The sequence below is a fragment of the Chiloscyllium plagiosum genome, chromosome 27 (genome assembly GCF_004010195.1).
Source record: "Chiloscyllium plagiosum isolate BGI_BamShark_2017 chromosome 27, ASM401019v2, whole genome shotgun sequence".
Lineage (NCBI taxonomy): Eukaryota > Metazoa > Chordata > Chondrichthyes > Orectolobiformes > Hemiscylliidae > Chiloscyllium > Chiloscyllium plagiosum.
The window spans coordinates 5,662,280-5,678,033 of NC_057736.1; positions in this window are offsets into that span (position 1 = coordinate 5,662,280).

Here is a 15,754-nt window from a genome sequence, read left to right on the forward strand (position 1 = left end):
ACCCCCCCATCACCAAACCATCATCTCCCAGACCATATAGAACCTCATCACCTCAGGAGATCTCTCACCCACAGCTTCCAACCTCATAGTCCGGGAACCTCGCACTGCCCGGTTCTACCTCCTTCCCAAGATCCACAAGCCTGACCACCCTGGCCGACCCATTGTCTCAGCATGCTCCTGCCCCACTGAACTCATCTCTACCTACCTCGACACTGTCCTATCCCCCCAAGTCCAGGAACTCCCCACATAAGTTCGAGACACCACCCACGCCCTCCACCTCCTCCAAGACTTCCGTTTCCCCGGCCCCCAACGCCTCATCTAAAGAAAGCTTTTTATTCCTGATGAAGGGCTTTTGCCCGAAACGTCGATTTTGAAGCTCCTCGGATGCTGCCTGAATTGCTGTGCTCTTCCAGCACCACTGATCCAGAATGTGGTAGTATCAAGTAAAGTTCAAACTGTCTGTATTGGGCCAAAACAAAATGGTGTTCTCGTGAACTACCTGTGTCCAGAAATATCAAAGTAATTGGTAATAATATTCTTTTCTAAATAGAAAATCTTCCAAAATAACCCATTGTGTTATTCCGTTATATACTGACATTAAGTATTTAGATCATTAAGGATTTCAATTACATTGTTTACAAAAACACTTTCCAGTCAAACTAAAATCCCACCCTGTCTTTGCTTGATATCTGTTTTTGCATTTGCCAGAGACTGCCTACAATAGTGCCTATCCTCCACTATTCAATCTTAATTAAGATAATTGTGAGTAGGAAATTAAATAGACTGATCTTTAGGAATATGCACTAGGAGCATTTGGCCCCCTCAAACCTGCTCTATGATTCAATAAAATTGTTGCTAATATAATTTTAACCTGAAATCCACATTCCCATCTACCTCCATGGCTTCACCTTTCCTATCTCTGTAGCCTGCAGCTGCCGACAACCCTCTAAAATATCTCATGTTGGTGTCTTGAGCATCCCTAGTTATAACTTCTTGCCTCTTGACCTCACATTCCCCCTTTAAGATGCTCCTTGAAGCCTATGGTCTTCGACCTGACTTTCTGTCATTTGCTCTAATGTCACTTTATGTGCCTTAGTGTCAAATTTTGTTTTACGACAGTCATTTGGTGCACATTAAAATTTTTGCTGATATTGAAAAGTTTTTGTATGATTCTGTTATGACCAAGAGCAAACCCTCTCAAAATATATTATGAGATAGCCTAGACCCGAACCTTTTCTTATTTTAATGGCATGTGCCAGGCATTGTGTTCCGGATAAAATTCAATTGGTCAAACTACCAGTCTTGAAGCAAAACATATTTTATTCATACCCTATAGTTAAAATACAATTGAAAAAAGAAATTGGAACAACAGGTGTATTGGAAAATTGAACAGAATAATAGATTAATTAACTATTAAACAGTAACTGTTCCAATACAATAACATCCTATAAACTCACCCTTGGCCAATGCTAATTCAGTAAAACAGATTGTCACACGTGCAATTCTAGCAGCAGGAAGAGAACCCTCAGCTTTTATCATAGAATTCCTTCAGTGTGGAAACAGACCATTCAGCCCAACAAGTCCACACCAACCTTCTGAAAGGCAACCTACCCAGACCCATTCCCCCTACCTATTATTCTATATTTAGCCAGGACTAATGCACCTAACCTACATCCCTGAATACTATGGGGAATTTAGCATGGCCAGTTCACCTAACCTGCATATCTTTGGACTGTGTGAGGATACTGGAGCACCCAGAGGAAACCCACATAGACATGGGGAAAATGTGCAAACTCCACACAGACAGTTGCCTGAGGCTGGAATCAAACCTAGGTCCTTGGTGCTTGGAGACAGCAGTGGTAACCACTGAGACACCATGGAGAAAGTGAAGACTGCAGATGCTGGAAATCAGAGCTGAAAAATGTGTTGGTGGAAGAGCGCTTTTCCAGCAATACATTTTTCAGCACTGAGACGCCATGCCATAACAGAGAGATGAAAAACATCTTCCATGTCCAACTTCAAGACCCTAGCAGCAACTTCTACTGAAAAATTAAAACTAAAAGTCCTGGCTCTGACCCCACCCATTCAGGCTGCTTCTATTATTCCAACTTAAAAAAAACCGAAGGTCTCACAAGCTGTCTATTTTATTGGATTCAAATTGACAGGTTGGTACCTCTGTCTTAAAACCTGCCTTCAAAAAAAACCAGGACGAAATACACCCCTTAAAGCCATAGTTTAATGACATTGCAAACCATTAGATTAGATTAGATTACTTACCGTATGGAAACGGGCCCTTCAGCCCAATAAGTCCACACCAACCCGCCGAAGCGCAACCTACCCAGACCCCATTCCTCTACATTTACCCCTTCACCTAACACTACGGGCGATTTAGCATGGCCAATTCACCTAACCTGCACATTTTTGGACTGTGAATTCTGATAAAAATCTAATTTGGAAGTGTTATATCATTTGTCCCAAATTCTAAGATTTAAAAATAATTCTGAAAGCCATATGATGAGAATTTGCGACATAACAGCAGTTACAGACTGGGGCTATTGAGATTATTCACCAGAAATGTTGCCATACGCTGCTAATAAATGACACATCATATTCCCTTAGAATTGATTCTGTGTATTTATTGTCCTTTAAACATACCAGCTCCCATGTGTATGACTTGACTAGAATGTATGCATTTATAGAACTTTTATGGATCATCCTGTCTGTGAATATTAAGACTATTTTTAAAGGTAAATTGGGGTTAATTAGCATTAATAGTCAGGTGATAAACTCTAATTTAGCACATTTTAGCATGCTGCCAGATTTCAATTAAACTGGAACATTTGATGGGACTGTGTAATTAAAGAACTTAACAACTGGGAGTGAATCACATGAGCTTTGGTTGTAATCCAGACTTATTTTCTGCAGGCAGTAAACAAAGTCAAATTGACAATGAAATCTCACAAAACCAAGTATTCCACCTTAGTAAATCTGACTATAAATTTTAGCAAGACGGGAAATCATGTAGTTAATTGTTCTTTTAAACTTCATCTTATAAACTAACTGGTTAGTCCAGTTCTAACTGGTTCTGTCTAACAGAGACAGTTACCATTTTTTAAATAACTGTATTCAATGCTTATACAATAAACATTGCTCTAACGTACTGAAACCTCTTGGCTACAGCTGCACTAATAAATGAAAGCTCCTCTGCCTGCACTCCTAATATCAGCATCACATTCTCCTAACATGTCCTCAGGCTCTCCACTCCTAAGATTGACACCTTTGAATAGTGGTGGGATTTGATATAGATAGCACTATCTAGAATGCTATCTGCAGCAAAACTGAATGCACATGTATGGCAAGATGTAGTGAGTTGCGTTGGCGTATATGTGGACAGATAACATGATTGAAAAGCGCAGCAGGTCAGGCAGCATCCAAGGAGCAGAAGAATCGACATTTCGGGCATGAGCCCTTCTTCAGGGTTCATGCAGGGCTTCTTCTCCTCCATACCCTTCCTGAAGAATGGCTCATGCCCAAAACGTCGATTCTCCTGCTCCTTGGATGCTGCCTGACCTGCTGCGCTTTTCCAGCAACACATTTTCAGCTCTGATCTCCAGCATCTGCAGTCCTCACTTTCTCCTAGATAACATGATTGGGCTGTACAAAGTTAAAAATCACACAACACCAGGTTACAGTCCAACAGGTTTAATTGGAAGCACACTAGCTTTCGGAGCGACGCTCCTTCATCAGGTATCACCTTATGAAGGAGTGTCGCTCCGAAAGCTAGTGTGCTTCCAATTAAACCTGTTGGACTATAACCTGGTGTTGTGTGATTTTTAACTTTGTACACCCCAGTCCAACACCGGCATCTCCGAATCATGATTGGGCTGGCTTGCAACCAGAGATACTGAGACTGTGTCAGTGGTATTCAGACTGACTCTTCAGTGCAGTACTGAGAGAGTGCTGTACTGCATTTTCTCATGAGATATTCTCAAGGTGGAATACTTGGAAACCTTATCTTCCCATTGAGGTAGCTGCACAACATCACGCAGTGCAAATTTAAAGAAACACTGGAAGGTTCCGCCCTTGGACTTGTCCAAAGTTTATCCCTCAAAGAAACCAATAACATATTGGATATTGCTCATTGCTGTTTGTGGTAGCTTTCTGTGCATAAATTTTTCCATTTAACAATATACTTCAAAGGAATTTAATTGGATGCAAAGTGCTTTGGTGCATTCTGAGGTCACGGTAGGTGCCACATAAATGGCAAATCCTTTTCTTCCAAAACCATAGTTACAGTTTTTAGATTACATAGGAAATAGGAGCATGAGTTGGACTGCTGTATCATTCAACATAATCACAGCTGATCATCCAACTCAGTCCCCTGTTCCTGCTTTCTCCTCCATACCCTTTGATCCCTTTAGCCCAAGGAACTATATCTAACTCTTTCTTGAAAACATTCAAAGCTTTGGCCTCAACCACCTTCTGAGGCAGAGAATTTCAAAAGCCCACCCCTCTCTGGGTGAAGGTATTTCTCCTCATCTCAGTCCTAAATGGACTACCCCATATCCTGAAACTGTGACCCAAGTTCTAGTTTATTTTACCTTCATATTCTTTGTTTGGCTTTCTCTGTACCTATCCTGCCAAATCTCTTAATTTTTTCAACTTAATCCCACCTCTAAATAATGTACATTTAATGAAACACAAATCAATTTTTAAAAACAGTTTGCTAACCCAAATAAAGACAGAGGGACACCAAACAAAGGACACTAAAAGAAAAAAAGGATTATTCACTTTATACCATTTTTCCCAAAATTATACAGATTTTACAGCAAGCAGAGAGCCATTAGACTTAACTGGTCTTTATCAGTGTTTAGAATCTTCCCACTTTAATCTCTTGCCCCCCTCCCCCCACCTCCAGCACCTGAAACCTCGTTTGTTTCTTCTATCCTGATGTATTTGTCAAGTCTCCGCTCAAACATAAAATACTGCCTCTTTGCATCAACCTTGCCATTTTTTAAAAAATCATTCGTGGGATATGGGTATTGCTAACTAAATATTACCCATCCCTAGTTGCACTTGAGAAGATGGTGGTGAGCTGCCTTCTTGGACTGCCACAGTCCCCGTGCTGTAGGTTGACCCACAATGCCCTTCGGGGGGAGTTCCAGGATTTGGCATTCTCTGTGATACAGAGTTCCATGTTCTCACCAAAATTGGGGTAAGTGTAATTCTGACTTTGCAAGTAGTATTTTAAAGTTCGAAAGATAAAGAAAATGAAAAATCTTCCATTTACCTCACACACACATCTCTTTAATGCCTCAGTTAAGCCTGTCTCCTCTACACTTACAGTACATTGCATAATCTAACTAATCACTGAGTGAAAAAGCTTTTATCTCATATTTCCTTTGCTTCTTTTGAAAATCATTTTAAATCCATGCCTTCTCATTCTTGTTTCTTTTACAAGTAGAAAATGTTTCTCCAAATCCACTCTATCTGTCTCATTCATGATTTTGAAATCATCTATCAGATCTCCTCTTTGCCTTAAGCACAGAAGAAACACAGCAAGTCTGGCAGAACTGTTGAGAGAGAAACAGAGTGAATGTTTCAAGTCTAATTTGACCCTTCTTCAGAACCCTTTTGCCTTCCTCTTTACAAGGGAAAGAGTCCCAACTACTTCAATCTAGCCTCATACCTGAGGCTTATCATCACTAAAACCAATCTTGTATATCACTTCTGGACTCTCTCCAATGGGTTCATGTCCTTCCAATACTTTGGCACCCAGAACAGTACACAATAATTCAGCTGAGATCTAACAGTTGCCTTATATAAGTTCTACATCACCTCATTGTCACTCACTCACACGCACACATGCACACACTTATGCACAAATGCTCCCGTTGATTTTGCATTGTTTTATAACAAGTTCATCAGTGCTAGACCTCTTGTTACTTAAGTAAATCCAAACTGTCCAACACTTCAATACTTTTTCTTCATCTTCTCATGACTGAAGGCTCTAGTGCAAGATCATGCATGGACTTCCACAGAATTGGAAGGTCACATTGCCGTTATTTGTAATCGGGAGAAATTCTACAGCTGCACCATCTCTGTCCTTGCTCTGGCCACACTGGATGTTGCGAGTCTGTTATTGATGGCCCTTGATGTGTGCTGAATTTTGGCACTCACATCCATGTGGCCTAGTCAGCTGCAGTCGCTTTCACAGGCAAAGTGGTCTGGAATGAAGAAGGTTGCAATACTCTTTTTACAGATTGTCCTTGTAATGTTTGTATGAACCCTCTCTGCCCTGAGAGAGTTCCCCATCTGTTTCTGGATTCTGTAGCCATCCACATGGATGACAGGGCCTCCCATATTAAGTGCATCATACCATTAAAGTCTCACTTTTATTCTAGTGCTGAAGTGCTGACATGTTTAAAATGGTCAGTTCATTAAAGGTCACAACTGGTTAATTTACAGGTCTAAAGACATTATTATGAAATAGTAACTGACACTGACATTTTGGTAGATCTTATAGATTTCAAGCCGCAGAATGAAATAACTGTCTTTCTAAGATCAATATGACTGAATTTGAAATGGGTGATCTAAAATGTGACAAAACTCCTATTTTGAGTGCTCATTTTAGCATAGACCCTTTAGGCAAAGGGTTAAGTTGAAATAAAACATTCATTTGGCTTTTGCAGTTGTTTTTGGTCTTAAGCAAATCAAATGGAACAACTCCAGCCATTTGTTAAGATAAAGTCCCATTCTTTAGGTTTTTTTTGTGTTTCTTTACTCCTGCGATGGATAGATTTGGCCTTTAATAACAAAACCTAGTGGCTACTGGCCAGGATTTTATTTCAATTCAGTCAGGAGTCTATTTGTCTGAAGAAGGTTTTGTTACATTTTAAAAGATCTTTCCAGCACACCATGACTACAACTGGGCACAGATAAGACCAAGATGAAACCAAGTCTTATCTGACCACAACTTGCTCACAGCTACAAGATGAAAATAAACTCCATGCAAACAAAGGGTCTAACATTCCACCTTCTTTTCATGTATACTTAGCTCTACCGTAAGCAATGTCAACGATCATGAGCAAATAGGTTGGAACGTGGTCAGAAAATGCAAACACAACAATGAAATTATTTATCTCATTAAATGGTAAGATTTGTAATTCCACTCCAATGGGTTAGCAGGAAGGTAATAGAATTTGTGGGATCCATTAGCAACCATCAATACATTTCAATTCAAAGATCAAAGTTTCCCTCATTGCACTCTGAACAACATCTGATATAAACTGTTTGAAGTTCTACTGTTAATCCTATGCCATGTGTATCTACATCAGTATGAGTTTCCTTATCTGTCAGAGGTTAGACACTTGTAAACACAGACTGTTTAGTACAGGTAGTCAGCAGTCAAAATATAAGAGAACTACATTGCATGCAATGTTCTGCTGTCACTGATGATGGATGATGCATTTCCTTTCAATGGTATTTTCTGCTTTGATTGTTTAACGAGTGAATATTTTTATTTTCTGTTCACTACTTTTATCAAAATGCCATTCAAGCCAAATTATGGCAAGCTTTATTCTTGTAAATTAATCAAGGGAACAATCAAAAGGTCATTATGAAGTAAAGGGAAACTTTGGTAAATCATTATTTTAAAACCAGTAAAGGACTTAAATGATGAACAGCAATTAGGATCATTATAAACATCTGAACATTGGAAAGAAATGTTTGAAATTTTATTTTAGTTAAACCTGATAACATTACCTTCATCCATATTTCTGCAAGCTTAATTTTTGTAAGTTTGAAAAAAGTAATAGCATGTGAATTAGGCTACCCTCAACTGGACAACAGGTATATTTACTGCCTTCTTTGTTTACAGTGATAAGGGGCAGAATTGTGAGCTCAAATTCAATTGGGACAAGTTGTGAAATTAAATTTAAAAAAATACTTTTTTTTGGTCTGGCACTAGGGAAGAAATAATATGAGAATGTTTTTATTCTTGTAAAAACTCAACTGCTTCAATACATTAATAGAGTCATGGATGTAAAACACAGAAACAGATCCTTTGATCCAACTCATACATGCCAAACAGATATCATACTGTCATAGTGTCGTACAGCACGGAAACAGACTCTTCGGTCCAACCAGTCGGTGTCAAACTAGTCCCACCTGCCTGCTTCTGGCCCATATCCTTTCAAACCTTTCCTATTCATATATGTATGCAGATGCCTTTTAAATGTTGTAGTTGTACCAGCCTCCACCACTTCCTCTGGCAGTTCATTCCATACACGCATCAACCTCTGCATGAAAATGTTGGCCCTCATGTCTTCTTTAAATCTTTTCCCTCTCACCTTAAACCTATGCTCTATGGACTCCCCTATCGGGGAAAAAGACCTTGACTATTCACTTTATCTATGCTCCCCATGATTTTATAAACCTCTTTAAAGTCACCCTTCAGCCTCCGACACTCCAGGCAAAATAGCCCCAGCCTATTCATCCTCTTCCTAATCCTCAAACACGCAACTTTGGCAACAGCCTTGTAAATCTTTTATGAACCCTTTCAAGTTTCACCACATCCTCACTATGGCAAGGAGACCAGAATTGCACACAATATTCCAAAAATGGCATAACCAATGCAGTGTACAACTGCAACATGACCTCCCAACTCCTATACTCAATGCACAGACCAATAAAGGAAAGCATACCAAACGCCTTCCTTACTATCCTGTCTACTTGCAACTCAACTTTCAAGGAACTATGAAATTTACTTGCTGCAACAGAATTAGCCAACTTTATAGAGTCTAGATTGCATTTGATGCCAGTCTTACCAATGTATTACTCTTCTTAAATTACAATAGTGCCCACATTTCAAAGTACTTTATTGGTTTTGAGAGGGATTGGGGCAGCTTAAGGCTATGAAAGATCTATATAAATTCAATTCATTCAATCTAAATATAGCTAAATCCTAGCATCTATGAAGTGAATTAGCTGACCAATCAATTGTAAAACAATAGTTGTGAGGCAAGAATCAACTGAACATAATAACTAGGAATGGACAACATTGGTGGCCTTGCCAATGATACATATATTCTGAAAGTGAGTACAAAAATACAGTTCTAAAGCAAAATGAACAAACACAGTGTCTCCTCCATGATGGACAAATGATCCAACAGATGTTCTACCTCTCTCTCTCACTCTATCTCACATGCACACACACAAACAAAGTAACAGAACTTGAATTAAGATGTAGTTGGTGTATGTACACATACTGTAAATACAGTTAGTCTCAAATTAGTGTTAATGCCAAAAAAAGGGTTCAGCTCCTGAGTGTGGGGTTCAGTCACTCTTAGTTCCTGCAGCAGGTCCTGCTGCACCACATAGCTTCATTACTAGCTCTGTCACGTTTTTGCTTTGGTTGACCCGGGGCTTTCTCATGTCCTCCTGCAGGAGGCCGGGACCCCATGTATCTCCATCCCTGCTCCAAATGGAGTTGTGGCATTGAAAGATGAAGCAAGACCCTGTAGGTGGACTCAGAGGCAGGACCCCATCAGTCGATGTCCAGTGTCAGCGGAGTCTGTGGGACCCGTGCAGCATGACTGACTCCAGCTCGGAGCTAGTGGATGCGAAAGCAGGGGCACCAATGGTGGAAGAAAAGGAACAGATTGTCAGGACCCTGAGGACAATGTCGAATAGTGAGGGAGCAGAGAAGGTGAAGGCCACAGAGAGGGAATGTTGAACTTTTGAAGTTGCTTCAGTTTCAGTAACATCAATTTAATATCAACTTATTCGGTATTTTACTATTTATACAATTCATTCAGTGATTTATTCTGCAATCCAAGATGGTGCCAGAATGTGGCAAAGTTATCCACTTTTCACTGTACAAGTGACAATATCAAATAAATCTTATTAAATCTAAAACTGCAAAAAACATTACTCAGATAGAGTTTATGTGGCAAGCTCTCAATCAACTGATTGTTGTTTATGGACTAGGAGAAAGTGATGACTGCAGATGCTGGAGATCTGAGTCAAAAGTGTGGCGTTAGGAAAGCACAGCCAGTCAGCTGCTGGGCATAAGCTCCTCATTGGGAATTCCTGATGAAGGGCTTATGCCCAAAATGTCGACTCTCCTACTTCTCAGATGCTGCCTGACTGGCTGTGCTTTTCCAGTGCCACACTTTTGACTCTAATTGTTGTATACACCTACATCATTCTAATTCTAATAAAATACAACTTCAATGTCTCTGTAAAGAATCATTAGATGCTTATGCCTATATGTTAAATATAAACTTCATTATTGTACAGGAGTCAGCCTTCAATCACAAATTGTTACAGAGGCATTTCATTTTGATGATATGTGGCGTGATTATTTCATAATCTTGTAATTGTGTAAGTGAAAGGGTTAAGATCCAGAAGGTATAAATTTAAGTGAATTGGCAGATGAAACAATGAGGCAGGAGAATATCACACAGCAGGATTGCTGGGACTTGGAATGTGCCACCTCTGAGCAGGGCGAGGCAAATTCAATTGTAGCATTTGAGTGGGGAGGAAAAGGAAGAACGTGCAAGTAGTGAAGAGGGCTGGAGAGCGGCAGCAAGTAAATATCTCCATCAGAGAGCCAGTTCAGACATGTAGGGTTGAATGGCCTCCCTCTGTGCTATAACCATTCTGTGATTTAAAAAAAAGTTAGCATCTTCCCCTCATAAAAGCAACTTTACCATCTTCTCTTTGTCTTATCTATCTTTTTAATAGTATTTATTTATTTATTATCATACATAATCTCCACTACAGGCCTACCACAGCCGGGAGACCCCATTCTAGGCACCACCTCTGCTAGAGCCAATAACTTGCTGAACATCTCTCTGTCTAATGTAAGCTGATTTGGAGATGCCAGTGTTGGACTGGGTGTACAAAGTTAAAAATCACACAACACCAGGTTATAGTCCAACAGGTTTAATTGGAAGCACACTAGCTTTTGGAACACCGCTCCTTCATCAGGTGGTTGTGAATATAAGCTGAACGGCCTAATTCCAGTATTGTCTGCCCTGCCTCAATATGCATGCATCAAAATCAGAAGGCCCCAGTCTTCATGACATTTTGAACAGATTAACACTTTCGCATCTACAAATGCAGGACTCATTCATGGCTCAGTCGACATTGGGGTTTATGGATTTACAGTACTGTCCTCAATGGTTAATTAAACTGTATTGGTACTTATCACTCTTACATAAGTTTTAAGATTGTCCTCTTTTATTTGTTCCTGCATTAATGTTGTGCTTAGTTAAGGTGAAATGGTGGCTTGGTTCAATAAGAAGCCTATAGGTCTGCCAAAGATTTTTGATTATTAATGCACCCAGACCCCCGGTCAAGTGATAAAGGCTCCAGCACTCAAAAAAGAGCTTTCCGCTTGTGAAAGCTCACCATCTAAGGTAAATCCTAATCAAAGTAATGGACAAGAATGGTGTCTGACCTCACTTTTCTAAGAATACATGAATGATATTATTGCAGCTGCCATGTCATCACTATCTTAAGAAGGAACTATTTTTCCACAATGAAGAATATAATCATTGGCTATGTGTTGTGTATCTATAAACTGCCCACAATAGCATCAATGATTCTAAAATTCACATGATTTAACGGACAGTGTACATTAGAATAACATTTCATGGCATCAAATACAGCTCAGCAAGATGAATGGAAGTTGTGCATATGGTGATTTTGAAAGATCACTTATGAATGTATGAGGTTACAGTGAACATGAATTATTTGGTTCAAGAATAGCTCATTACATAATAAGGCAGCAAAACCAGAGTATTTGAAAAAGTTAATAAGCCTTAATTAGCAAATTAGCCCATTCGATTTGGAAATCCACAATCTATAATACAAGATCCATCTCAAAGCAGATAAAACTAAAAAAGAACAGGATTTGAGATAAGTTGAAGGAAAATGATGGGTGTAAGAACTTAGGAATAGTTGTGAAAGGAAAGATTTTGAAAGGTGTTATACAACAGTTTCTTCTACATAAATGTCTCAACATTACAATATAATGATATCTCATCTGGAGTTTTGTGTACAGTTCTGGTTACCACGTTGCAGAAAGGATGTGAATGCACTGGTGAGGGTACAGAAGCTGTTTACAAGAATGGTTCTAGTTAATGAGACACGTTAATTATGAAGAAAAACTGGAGAGGTTGGGACTGTTTCCCTTGGAGAGGAGGAGATTTGATACAAGTTTTTAAAATCATGAGGGAACTGGATAGAGTAGATAGGGAAAAACTGGGTCTACTAATTAAAGAATTGAATATAAGATTTAAAGCAACTTGGAAAAAGAAGCATATGTGATTTTTTTTTCTCACGCAGCGAGTAATTAGGCTCTGGAATGCACTGTATGAAAGCATGGTGGGGGCAGATTCAATGAATCATTCAAGAGGAGCATTGGGTGATTGTCTGAATGGAAACAATGTTCAGGAAGATGGGAAAAGGTGGGAGATCGCTTTAATGTTTTGGGGAACATGATAGGCCAAATGGCCTCTTTCCACACCATAACAATTCTATGATTCTTTAAAATCCTGTTTAAGATAGTTTAGCTTATTGTACATGTTCTTAGCAAATTCTAAATCACAGTGACTTTTTTTCATTTCAAGAAGAAAAATGGAACCTGATGACAAAGGAAAATATCTTCTAGCCTATCATGCTGATTTTCTCCAATGTAACCCTGCATATAATTTGCCTTGCTTTGGCCTCTCAACTTCTTAAAACTACCTGAAAGAGACGATTAAGCATTGGTACATCATCCAAAATCTTACAGTCTATATGTTTTTCCAAGTTGAAAGGCAAAGATGTTACATGGTTAATTAAAAATAATAAGTGCAAAATCAATAGTAATAAAATGCCTTCAGGTATAAGCTAGACACACAAAACTCACATTCTTTCTAATCACATTATACAAAGGTAAAATAAAAGGTTTAATTTGCATTATAAGGGATACACCTTTTTGCTTGACTTCCACAAGAGCACAAAACATTAACACTTAAATAACAATAAAAAATGGATGACAAGAATACTTACATATAGTTAAATTCATTTTCATGTTGTTGTGTTTACAATAATACATCGAATTTGGATGTAGATATTCTTTATCACACTGCAGATTAAACAGGTTATTGTATTCATACTACATGTTCTCTCACATTAATAAGGTCTCTTTATGTACAGCCTAATTTGCCTCTTAATTAAAATTGCTTTTATTCAAATCAAACCAGTGTAAATGACATGAAACACTTTAGTTATGTATGTCTCAAGGCTTACATTCCTTTCCCGTATTATGAGGTGTTGTAGTACTTAGTAAAAACACTTCATTGCTGAGCACTGTGGCATTTCTATTTTGTATTTTGGATAGTCCTGTTGTGCAAAAATAGCAACCAGTTATACTGACAGTTCTTCACTCATGTGAAATGGTTTTAACTTTGTAATGGCATTAAACCAGTAGCATTAATCAGAGTGAACTAGTCAAGCAAATAGTGTTTAAATATTCTGACTAGCTTTTCTTCACTTCAAACTGTAAAGTTTTCATTTTGCATTCTATTGGAGACCATGAGACAATTGTTAAATTTGCTCTTGAGTGATATTAGAAATTTGACTCCAATTTAGACATTGTTGAGAACAAATATATTACATTCTGTAGATCTTAACTTTCACTGGCCAGAAATTGAGGCAGATCCAGCAGTATAACTTGGATCTGGTGGATCCTATTGTTCAAAATCCAAATGGCTCTCAAACCAGTGTCCATAATGCCACCAGTACATCTAAGGTCAGTTTTGTGTTTACTTATGTCCTCTGAACAAGACTGACACCATTAATTACTACCCACCCTTTGAGAAAGCTTCATGATATCTTTACAGGGACCTCATGTATTTTTTTGCAAAAGCAACAAACTCTTCAAAAAATGTTCTGTTCAGAGGATTAAATTTTGTAGTCTAATTCCCCAAGAATTTCCCAAAATCTTCCTTGACAATGCATGTAGAAGTGGTTTGAAATCATATGAAATCAGGCTTCCAAAAAGGGAGAGGCACGTTTTCAGTAAACGTATGAGTAATTAATTAGTACTTGTGTTTAATTAAATGTAATACGTGTTTCTAAACACTATACAACCTCTTGTGGCACTGAGTATGGAAGCAGTTTAATAGATAATGTATGTGTCCCTATTAATAGAAAAGCTACATGCAGGGAGAAAGAGTGTACAGTGTTCAGTATTCAGCTACAACAGACCTGTTCCTGGGAAGAGAGGGAAGTAGACTCGGCTGGGGAGGAAAAATGCAGCTAAAATCCTTAGTTCGCAGAACATATTCACTGCAGAAGAATGTGTTTGCTTGAATAACCATTCATGATTGTACTGACAGTCTTCATGACCTCAAACTGTATCAATCAAGATTAGACATGAATCTACATTGAACCATTTAGACAGGCCATGTTGGATAACAACAGCAAAAAAATTGCGCCTTCAAATTTCATACAACACCAGTCACATCTAAGACAAAGATTCACCAAATACCATAAACATAATGCTTCAAATAATTAAGGCTATGTCAAATCAGCAGGAGCTTGCAGAAGTCATTAAAATATTTGTACCTAAGTTAGTTGCCCAAGATTATTCTACTATCAGTCTCAGTAATATATGAACTGTAATATCAACCAGATTTCAACGTTTGATGAGTATTGTGCAATGAAACAATTTCTTCATTTTGATTGTAGTTTCACTTTCAAGCAACAAGCTCATCACAACATCCCTGTGCAGTAGACACAAACCAATGGGAAGATTGAAACACCTAATTCAACTTAAGGAAAGTAAAGGAAAATATTTGGATTTGTATAGTACTTTTTTACAATGTCAGTTTGTCACAGAAATGTTCTTTTGGCTAATGTGTGCAGCTGACCATTCAATTATTTTTAATAAAGATGATAATTACTGACTTGGAGACAAGGACAATCTCCACCTCTCTTCTTTGAGTAGTGCTATGGGATTTTCCAGACCCACACAAGGAAGAAGGTGATGCTTCATCTGAAGAATGACACTAGATCTGAAAGATCATCATCAGTGTCATCCTCTTTCAGTTTTGGAGTGAAGTCTTAATCTGAATTATGCATTCATGTTTCTAGAGTGGGGATTGAATTAATTAACTTTTGACTCAAAAGTGGGTGCATCACCCATTGAACCAATCTATCCTATACTACACCCTGTTGCAAAAGGGTTCTTATGATGCAACGGTAGTGTGCCTATCTCTAAGCTGGAAGGTCTGTGTTCAAATCCTCCTTGTTCTGGTGGTGTATCATAGCATGACCAAACAAGTTGTCTAACATATCTTGTAGTGCAGTGCTCGTGTCCCAGTTTCTAGTCCAAGAGGGTCTATGTTCAAGTCCCACCTACTCCAAATGTGTTCTGAACAAATTGATTAAAAATATTGAGCTCAATTGCAAGGCAGAAGATCTTTTGGTTCAACTATCAATGCTTCACTGAGAATGGATCCATGTCATTTTCTAAAACTGAAAGCACTTCCAAGCTACATACTACAAGCCAGAGGGAGTTTGGACTGAGCCAACCCTAGAAGATATCAGTTCCTGAAATAGGGAGGAGGCACAGCAGAGTCTCTTGGCTTAATTGAAAAGAACCGGTGCAGAAACAGCGATGCTTGATTGAACATTTTTTTAACTGATTTGCAAGATGTTAAATTACAGAGAAAAATGGGTTAGAAAAAAGGGC